This window comes from Paramormyrops kingsleyae, chromosome 1 (assembly GCF_048594095.1).
Source record: "Paramormyrops kingsleyae isolate MSU_618 chromosome 1, PKINGS_0.4, whole genome shotgun sequence".
NCBI classification, from domain to species: domain Eukaryota; kingdom Metazoa; phylum Chordata; class Actinopteri; order Osteoglossiformes; family Mormyridae; genus Paramormyrops; species Paramormyrops kingsleyae.
In genome coordinates, this window is record NC_132797.1 from 21,411,754 (window position 1) to 21,422,969 (window position 11,216).

The 11,216-nt window shown below is 40.6% G+C and overlaps 1 long non-coding RNA gene across 2 annotated transcripts in view; it reads left to right on the plus strand.

Annotated features, from left to right (window-relative positions):
- LOC111841581 (uncharacterized) overlaps positions 1–9,487 on the plus strand; it is a 41,160-nt gene extending 31,673 nt beyond the window's left edge. For both annotated transcript variants that reach the window (XR_011990509.1, XR_011990515.1), the window contains exons 3-4: positions 9,001–9,111; positions 9,302–9,487. This is a non-coding gene — a long non-coding RNA (uncharacterized lncRNA). The remainder of the gene's footprint in view (positions 1–9,000; positions 9,112–9,301) is intronic.
- Positions 9,488–11,216: the final 1,729 nt, after the last annotated feature.

The following is an 11,216-nucleotide window of genomic DNA, read 5'->3' on the forward strand; positions in this document are numbered from 1 at the left end:
TTTCAGCCCGTGTCCTTCCCCGCACTAGCCCTCCGATTTTGATCTCTCGTGATCTTCTTTATTTCCAGTCTCTGTTCTTTGAGTTCAATAAACCCCCTTTTTGTTTTGCCACAACGTCTGCCCTCGAGTCATTCGTTCCTCAAGATGTGATACAAAGAACATTTACTAAGAGCAAGCAGAGAACCTTAGTATGCAGGAAATGGCATGGAGAGCCCCAGCACAACTGCTTTCACTGAATTTGCTGAATTGTATTCACTGTGTGTGTAATTTGGACTGACAAGAGTGTAAGGTACAGGTAATTACTGATTATGAATGATGACTCACACTGCAGACTGCCAGATACTTAATTGCTGTTCTTAAATAAAATAAAAATGCTAATAGCAAGTCTTAGAGATTAACCAGGAGACTATTTAATTTCTTTCCATTTTTAGTTAAACACACAGACAGACACAATCGATCACTAACTGGGAAACTGCGAAATGATCCTGCAAATAGGTCTTTCAACATGCAAGAGAATATGACCTGTTCACCGTAGACAAAAAAATCATTTAATGACTTTGTAAACTGATATATTATCGTGTAGTTCATTGCTTCATTAAACAAGGGTGTGGCCACTTCACATATCATCAAGTGGTATACATTCCTTGAGTTTGTTTGTACAGTGGGTCCCAGGGTTGTAGTACTGTCCCTGGTTCTGTGGGTGTGTGGAGTTTGCATGCTCTCTCCTTGCTTGTGAGAGTTTTCCCAATGGGTGTCCATAGGTGAAAATCCTGGGTAGTCATTTCCAGGGATTCTTCAAGTTGCAGAAGTTCACACTGAAGGATCTATGAGAAAAGAATGGAGGAATTATATATTGGAACAAAATCCTAAGACTTAACTGTCACCTCACTGCCTGGTGACACATGTGACTTCACCCCTAACCCTCCAGGCAAAGTGCCAAAACAGTTATGAGCTGATGCTCCTGCAGATCTTCGCTCTCTGTTTGAAGGCTTCAGATTAGCAATGCAGTCAAACCTTAGCAGAGTACACTGGGCTTCATGACACGTCAGTCTGTTCAATCAGTGTTCAAAGTCTGGATTTTTCAGGAAGGTTCACAATATCAATGTACTGAAATGCAAGCTGGCTGCTACAGGCCCACCTGATTTCTTCTGGTCAGGTCAGTCAGTGGTGCCACATGATCCGTGATACCAAGCGTGAGCATGCAAAACCTGTTAAGCTCAGTACTCACCTAGCATTTTCATTGTTGAACACTTTCTGCATCCCCTAGATGGTAACTGAGATGCCAGATTTTCTATTATGCTCAGTGGCTCAATGGGGATTTACTGTTAACCCAACTATAATGGATTAATAATAACCCAACACTCTATTGGAGGACAAAGGAACCGAGGAGGACACCAGTAGGTATGTTAGAATTATCTAATTAGATTTAATGAACATAAAGTTTCATATCCTGCATCCTGTTTATCCTTCATTGGATAAGACTAAATGCTGTGTATGTCAGTTAATTGATGGTTAATGTTATTTAATGGAAGGCAAATTATTTTTCTTTGAAAAATTCTCAGTGAGTGCTGATTATGTCTATGTATGTGAAGACAGCGTGTCTATGAAGTTCCCAGTGCTACCATTCAGTAGGAGTTCAGAATCACATTCAGATAATTTAGCATTGATGCAGCAGGTAATCTCCCTCCCTCTTGGTACAATCTGCCTACGAGCCTCTGAAAGGCTGAATGCTGCCGCATGACATTGGGGAGTCACAGATAGATCTGTTGAATGAGATATAAGAGGAGAGAGCTAGTTCTTTTTACTCAGGGTATTAGGCAAGGGCCAAACCTTAACATATTGATCAGTCATGTTGAGTCTCTGCACCAGAGCCTCTGGATTATACCAGCAGCTCCCAGATGGCTCAATTCTTCCTAATACCATAATCAAATGGGGCATGGTGTGAGTCTCAGTGGGTTAGGAGACTGTGTCTGTTACTGGAAGGTCACTGGCTCAAATCCCAGGGTCAACAGAACAATATCTACACTGGGCTTTAACCTTTAACTCCTAGTTGCTCTGTCCTTCCACTCCTGCTTATGTTAAGGCTCCTCTTCAGGGCAAATTCTAGGATTTAGTTTTTTTTTAATGTGGGGCATAAAAGGGACCATGATTCATGGAGAATGGTCAACCTTATCATTAGCCAATGAAATGTTTCGATTTCGTGAGTGACAGCAGAGGGGGCACAGCCCCTGTATGTGCCCCTGCTCACGCTCATTTGGTAAGTTCCCATATATCATCTTCCTCTGTGAATATAGTGGAATCGTAACACTCATACGCTGGTCTCCCCTCAGCTCCACAGAGAGATAGGGTTTATGCACCAGGCTCTGCCCCCACTGATTCCATAGCACAAAGTGAGTTCACATTCCCTCCGAAGATATCAGATGATAGCAAACTGACAGCTCGACACAATCACATTGTACCCAAACTGTCACGGAAACTATTTCTCTGAGGAATATTATACACATAATGCTGGTCATAAATAATAACTAAATGTCAAGCCAACGTTTACATTGCATTATGTGCCACGTGGAATTATGAAGAACGTTTTGTAAGTTGGGTCTTTAGTGCTGGTGTGGGAATGAAATTGGCAACCTGTTGCCTGAATCGCAGATTCTGCTTCCCTGCTCATTTTTGGCTACGTTCTTGGCTACTTTCATTGCTACTTTAGATGCAGGAAAATCAATGATGCAGTATAATCATTAAACCACTTAGAAGCATTTGGGACTGAGGACAGCATACCTTGTCTGTACTGTCTCAATTCTTGACAAGCTGAATGTCTCATATTTTCAGTACTGCATACTTCCATACTAGTGTATTTCATCTAAGTAATCCAGCCAGATATACTACTTTACAAAGGCAAAACTCCATATGCATGTTTTATCAAAATTGAGTTATGACATTTAGGCTCTGTCTGATCTCGTGACAAAATATCTTAGTTCATAGCTATTTACAGACCTACTACACATATGGGTGGAAAGCCAAAAAACTGTGAAGCCCCGTTTCTCAGTTTCTGTGTCAGCACAGTTTTGCATTTTAGGGCATTATAGTCTTAATTCTAATATCTAAAAATAAAGATAGGTAAGAAGAAAAAAAAACTTGCTGGTCACCTCCGAGCACTTTGATGCAGCGGAAAAATACCAGAAAAAAATGAGTGTAATTATTGATTTAGGGACATGCAATTAAATTTTATTTTGATTTGCAAAATGTTTGAAAATACAGAACCAGAACCTCGCTTTCTGCTGTATGTAACATATATGCCGTTTGCTGAATCTCAATTAGCAAGCAGGTGGGCTGGGCCAGCTGTGTGGTGCTGACATCTAGTGGTTATTTACAACCAGGAATGTTCCTGAGAAGAATTGTTCCGCTATAAATATGTTAGAGACCTTCACTAATATAGAGCTGCTTTCAAATTTAAAGCTAGTGCTTACCTGTTTCTAATGTACAATATTTAAATCATTTAAGATTCAGGTTTCTAGGAGGTAAACCACACGTAGCATTCCAGCTTTACACAGAAATTTTATGATTCAAGATGATTTACTGACCATATACTGTAGTACAAGCACATCAGGATGTTCATTCAGCTCCTGCCCGTACTGACAACAACTATCAGTATAAAAAGGTTTTGGTTAGGTTCTTGCTTGCTGGAAGAAGAGATTTAGCTCTTGGTCCAATACTGCTTACACTTGAACCTACTTGACCAAGCTACATATATGCCTAATTGACTCCTTGGCAGTACCTATGTTTGTAATGTGCTATTTACCTAATTTGTACGTCGCTTTGTATAAAAACACCTGCTAAATAAAGTAAATGGAAAAATAAATAATAAATGATGTGCAACGGCGCCTTGACGACAAGTGACATTTACACATTACAGTGTTCGCATAAAAAGCAGCTATAAATAATATTGTAGTAGTTTAGCATCAGCTGCTGATGATACCAATGGCTATTTGGTACAAACTGTTCTGGGATCAGATTCAGTGAGCATTCTGATTCTCTGAAGCCTCCCACTGGGCTTCAGGGGTCGGAGCAGTTCATGGCCACGCTGTTTTGGGTCCTGTAATATACCCGAGTATTAAACTCCTCCAGTTTGGGACGTGAGTGTGGCGGCTGTGTGTTCTCTCTGGGAACTCCCCCAGGCGAGTGTCATTCAGGGGAAGTGGTTCCCCTAAATTGCTGTGTGTGAATGTTCTTTGTGAGCCCGCTGTCAGCTCCACAAAGCACTTTGCTTTACACTTGCAGTGCAGGTACTGGATCAATGTGATGTATATCGGATAAGCAGACTATGCTACTCTGTCACTCTGAACAATAAGGCCTATCCAGCTATGATTTATGTAGCTCAAAGGCCAGCCTCTCAATCGGAAGTCCAAGCATTTCTGGAAATGCTGATCAAGGCTGACTAGTTAAACTGTGTATATATATATAGCTTTTCTTAGGGAATTATCCTTGAATAAGCAAAACCGTCAGTTTTTTAGCAGTAAATTTAATTTCTACAGATTGCTTAATTTAAATCTATCCTTATTTATCCCATTTTTGTCAATGGATTATAGTTTTGGGTTTATGTTTATGTTAATCTAAGATAAGTAGTTAGAAGATGGATAGATGGATGGATGGATGGATGGATGGATGGATGGATGGATAAATAATACATAGTACTGGTAAAACTAAATTTGTAATATATAAGAAAAGAAAAAGTAACATCTTTCTGATAGTGTTTTGCATCCTGTTTCTACAGCTCCAAAGGCTACTGGAATAATTCAGAATAATTCAAGAAGGTCCCACAAACCTGCATGTTGTAATAAGATATTCTCTTCTCTGTATACCTTTAAACCTCATTCATGAAAGCTCCACAACATATTCAAAATACTTTATAAATGCACCCATCTTGTTTTCCATGTGATGAGGAAGGTAAGATTTGGGTTTGTCATCAAGTTTAATCTTTTGATAAGTCTGCGTTAAGTCTAATCTGCTACAGTGTTAGACACTGAACAGGTCTTGAATTTTTGGAACTGGACACTAATCTACCTCCAGTGACCTTCCATCCCCATAAATCCTTATGCCCCCATTTGCTTCTGCGGTGACGAGTCCCTGACTTTCACTTTCAGCTAATTGCCTCCCCTCCGCATGTAAAAACTCCGTCTCCTGAGGCATAACCCATCGCTTCCCGTCGGATGAGTCGTTGTATTTTTCCCTCAGCGGCTGTTCGGCTTTGGGAAAGCAGGTTAAATTTTGACCGGTCTCATTTTAAAAGCTGGATCCAGTTCAAACACAGGGTGCAGCAGCGTTCTCCTCTGACACTGATAAAGCGGAGCGTCCTGCTTGGTCACCTCTCCCTGGCTGGCTGCATGCCCAGCCGATGGACAGCTGCTGTGAGTAAGTTTTCAGTATCATGTTGCAGAGCTGCAGCTAGTCCGCCTGAGCATACATACAATGATTCCTCAACTGTGATTAACATGGCAGCGTGAGAGTTTATTTACATTTACCTTTAACACTGCATCATACCTCAGCACAATATAGCTTTATAATCATGCTTACACTTTTGATATAATAGTCTTTACCTACTGCTCTCTCCATTCCCTTGCAAGATACTTGTCATTGTTGTCCTGTTTCATTAATAAATAACTAGCCTCTAACTCTTAGATTGTGTACAGGCTGAAATCAGGCAATAGTGGCTGTTCCAAGGCAACCAAAAATGCAAAATATGTCTTTTTTCTGTTTGGTGCTCAGCGTTCTCCATGTCCCTGCTTTGGCTTCAATAAGAGCACAGCTTGGCACAGTTATTTGGCCGGTTGAGGCTGAGGTTACAAATAAACAACATTTATAGTTGGATTAAAATAGCAATAGGAGTGGATAAAGTAGAGTGTTGGGCAAGTGAACTGACCACTATTAACTGTGGAAGATTGATTATTCTAGAAGTACTGACTCACTAAACCACAAAAATGGCATAAAAATCAGAGAAGATAAATGGCAAAGGTGGATAGTTCAGGTCCAGAAATAATAATCCAGACCAAGACTTTCTTTCAACCAATCAGTCGAGTATTAAGAGTCACAGATACAGGGTACTCAACTGGTTTGTTGAAACAAAATCTTGGCCTGGATTTTTACTTTCTGGACCGGGACTTTCCACCTGTGATGAAAAAAATATAAAAACAAATATATGAGCAATTGCAGACAGACGGGTGTCTCAGCCAAGGTCTGCTCCTACACTGGGTCCTGTACTGCACTGGATAAGTGACTGGAAGGTGGATGGATCATCTTCCTCAGTCCCAGTACTGCCGCTCTTTAGTTGCTGCTGACCAGTTAGTTGCTGATTGAATTTGATTTCTAAATGAAGAGAATTTAACCGTAAAACCTTTCACAGTGCAAAAACAACAGATTACTTGTCATTCCAAAACACAATTCTTTTATCTCTTATACAATATAATCACCAACATTTTCTTCATCCGTCCATCCAACTTCCATGTTTGGCATTAGAGTGAATATTCTCTGGAAGGTGACAACTATCACCGCTTATTAATGAAATCAATAAAACAGCCAATTCAAGGAAAACTCTTAAAATTATATAACCTTTTATCTGTCAGAACCTACGCTGTCTTCACCTTATATTTTATCGTTCTTTGTTAAACTTCAAGCAGTGTGCCCATTGTAAATACCCTGTCTGAAGTTTCTGAGGCGTGAGGGAGATGAAGGGAAGGTGAAGGCGGCTCTACAGTCACCTGACCTTAAGCACACTGAGTTGATCTCTGATGAAATGGGTATAAAGGTAAAGGCTACACAGTGCAGATGACTTGTGGGTCTTTCTCCAGCAGTGCTGGAGTGAACAGAAAAGAAGAAAGAAAAAAAAACTTCCATTTTTAACTAATAGAACGACCAGATTTTGTTCTGCGGTAATCTCTTTAATAGGTATTTGTTTCGATGCATCTAACATTTAGTTTTTACTGCATAGCTGGTGTTAGTTATTTTAACACTAGAAAGACTGACTGGGTCAATTGACCCAAATCAAACAAAATCACTGCTATTTCTCATTGAAGTTCTTGCTACAAAAATCTGAAAAAAGTTAGCTTCAGTTAGCTTTCGTTTGACAGCTCATGCATATTTTGGCCAAGCATTTGCCGCAAACAGGATGCTTGCACGTGTCACAGGTAGTGACAGTTTTGTTGCGTTTACAAGCGACCGTGACTTGACAGCTGACTCTTCTCTCAAGTTGCCCTGTCGGTGATGGTGTTATGACTATTATGTTATTGTTATTATGACTTGGTTATCTAATTCATTTGCATGACATTACGTCAATTGACCCAGTCAGTCTTTCTAGGTATATACTGCTGTAAAATACTAATTTCACCAGCAACTTCATTTGTGTTATCATGTTCTGTTCAAGAGTGATAAAAAAATAAAAGTCAGATTTTTTCAGATTTTTGTAGCAAGAACTTCAATGAGAAATAGCAGTGATTTTGTTTGATTTGGGTCAATTGACCCAGTCAGTCTTTCTAGTGTTAAGAATATTTTTCCTCAATAAATTGCCATTCTGAGTATGGTACTGATGGTGCTTAAACTGCATCAAGAAACGTAAGAAACTTATGACTGGCTGTGTTTGACGCTAGACAAATGGGAAGGAGACTTCAATTATTTATGGTGTTCAAATAAAAAAATTCCAGTCTACAATCTATTCAATAAAAAGCCACCCATAGACCATACTTTACTTGGACAAAGCCATGCAGTGCATGTCAAGCACCATGAAGAGCTACACTCCCGCTTTCTGGGAATGTCCTGTGATGCCCCAGCTCAGGCAGGGGTTCCCGCTGCACCTCCCCCATATACAGGTGCAGTATCACATCCATCCCCCTGCCACTCTACTAGGGGCAGATCTGAAATAGCTCAGTACTCACTTGAAAATCCACCCACATTACTTTTTGCGAGAAACTCTCCTTGGAAGAAGTTGGAAAAATGAAACACAATGGTACAATTTACTAGCAGAACATATCTCACATTAAAAATTATTAGCCTGATGCCACAAGTAACTACAAAATGTAAAGATTTTTTTTTATCATAAAGAAATTCACTAAACCTCCAAATAAACTAGTTCAATACATAAAAGTACAATGGTATGCAATTTGATTTACTGAGCGTTCTCCTGGGGAGTAACATATTAAAAAGGAGCATTCTTTCCTGTCCCCTGAGTACTAGTGCCAAGTTCCCCCACCTCCCCATCCCTTCATTTTGTTGCATCTCCGCATTTGTCTCTGATACGTTTTTGTACTTTTTAATTTGGGCAAAGTAAAAAGAAAAGAAAAAAAGCAAGATCTCCCTTTTCTACCACTACCAACATTCTAGAAGATTTATTCATCTTTGCTGTAATTAACATTGGCCTGCTTTTGCCAGGGGATTGCATCAAGTACTTCGGCGGGGGGACTTAGGACGATTCCAAGGGCCCCTGAGTGACGGGGGCCCTAAAAAAATAGAAAAATAACTGGATTGGTCTGGACTGGGGGGCCCAATATGATATGCTTACATGGGGCCCAAAATCTTTAGCAACGCACAAATCTAAAATGTAAATAAAAAATATATACATATTTTTATAGTAGTATATATTATATGCCATCTAAAGTAAAGTCATTTGACTGTTTGACTTCTTTAAAAATAGTATATGCAATCATATAATTCATTTTCAATTACATAATTTAATACGATTGTCAAAAGCCGTAAGCATAATGAATACTGAGAGCTTCCTTCCATGAAAAAAATGAAATATCATAACACAATGAATGTGGTAATTTGTTACAGTATTCGTACAGGTACCTGAAATATACCTGAGGATTAGAGCAGCAGGAGCATCCATCTTGCACCGTTTATGCAGTGCGGGATCACAGTGTGCCTGGAACCAGGCCCAGGAGCTCGGGGCACACTTGGACACACTGCAGTAAACGGAAGGTACCGTTTGACCAAACGGCATGTTTCTGACTGCAGGAGGAATCCTGTGTGATGAAGGGAAAGCATGCTGTTACGGAGCACCCCAGATGTTCCCTGCCTTTGTCGCTCCCCTCGAGAAGGTTCCATTGGCAGGACATGCCTGACCGGGTAAGATCTCCATGATCTTCTGGGAGCCACGCCTCTCCCAGGTGTTCCCTATCTTCTGTGAGTTAGCTCTCGTTATCTGGATGTCTGGCTCACCAGCTTGTCGCGAGATCTTCGCGAGCGGTCTACCTGAGTTTCAGCATTCATTCCTGTGCCTGTTTCCCCGCGTGTCGACCGCTGCTCCGTTCCATAGACCCAACTGACGCCGATCGCCCGACCTGTGCCTGGATCACGGATTCCGATCGCCGCCTCTGGCCATTGCCGACCGACCCCGATCGCCAAGTATCACCTTCATCCTCATTCGAAAGCTTCGTCAACTGTCATGCCGGTTGTGGGAAGCATTTAGAAATAAAGATCACGCTTACATTACTGATCTGCACCAGCGTCTATCTTTCGTGTTTCCTCACACACACACAGTCAACACACAGAGAGCAGGAGTTAAGCCACGTCACCCAAGGCATGAGAACCACACATGCCAGGGATGTGAAGCAGCAGTGCTGCCCCCTGATGCATCCTGCCAGCCACCCCAAGGAAATGAAAACTTTAATTGTAGCTGTACAGTTCTTTGGTGGCACATTAACTGACAAGCAAGGGCTGTCCTTTCACACACACACACACACACACACACATATGTGCAGCTGAGAGCAAAGCTTGGGTTCTGAGCACAGGGTCAGCCATTTCTCCAACACTCCCCAACCATTTCGGGGGTTGAGGGTTTTGCTCAGGGGCCCAATAGACACATGTTTTGGGGGCTAAGGGTACCTCCTTCCTTTCTAATGTTGTGCACCACAATAGTACAACTAGAACTTTTTTGCTTCAGTTAAGTCCCAGTTACGGCTATTTCGGCATCTGTAGTCAAGGCACTTTTCATAACACTTCTAAATGTAGCGTGCGTGTGCATTCTGTTATATTAAGGTTGAATATTGATGCTATAAGCTTGAAGGATTGAGATGTTATGCTTTAAAATGAGTATCTGCAGCAGCTAGTCCGCTTCAGAGCGAACGGCCTTCCTGACTCTGCACTGGAGACACAAGCCAAATCCTGGATGCTTTGTCCTTCTTCGGCCACATTCTTACTTGGCAGGACAGGGCTATACCTCCAAACTATTTAAAAAATATCATTACAGCTTTGATCTGAAAGTATATCTAGTTAAGCTGGATACCAGAAAAGCCAGACTACAGCATTATGTAACTACAAACACATAATATTCACCTTAGTGTAACGTCTATAGCATCCTCCACTATTTTTGGCACCCCTCGTAAAAAATTAATAGGAAGGGTTAGAAAAAAAATCACAGCTTGCTGAAATACCTTCATCTTGAACAAAAAAAATTTGAAGCAACTTTATTCAAAGAAAAAGAAATTCCTCATCAAGAAATAAATGTTCTTAACAAAAACACATGTGCCACTTTAATTGGCACCCTTGGAAATTAATGTGAAACAATGTAACTGAAGCATGTTTCCCATTTAAATTGGACATTTTTAAGTTGATTAGAGTGTATAGGAACTTACCAGCTGAAATCAATGACTTTCTGATTAACTGGGATACAAATGTGAGGAGACACAAAACCAAATTCCCTTAGCCAACCATCCGCATGATAAAGAGAAGAGAACATTCAATCCAAATGAGGGAGAAGTGTGTTGCCCTTCATAACTCAGGGAATGCTTATAAAGAATAGCTACTCGCCTGAAAATGCCCATTTCTACAGTTAGGGCAATAATAAAAAAATGGTCATCAACTGGAACTGTGATAAACTTGCCTGGAAGAGGACTTGAATTTATTTTACCCCCACATACAGTGAGAAGAGAGGAACAAATATCTCCAAGGATCACTGCTGGGGAATTGCAAGAAAAAGTAAAATCCTGGGGTTTTCAAGTATCCAGAAGCACCATCAAACAGCATCTCCGTGCCAACAGATTATTTGGAAAATAATAAAGCCTTTTCTGTGTTAACCACAAATGTAAGCACCTGGAATTTGTTGAATGTTACTACAACTTTGACTAGAACTGTGTTCTATGGTTTGGTGAAACAAAAATTGCATTTTTTGGCAGTAAACACTCAGAGTGGGTTTGGTGTAGGATGAAGGATTACTACAATGAAAAGAACCT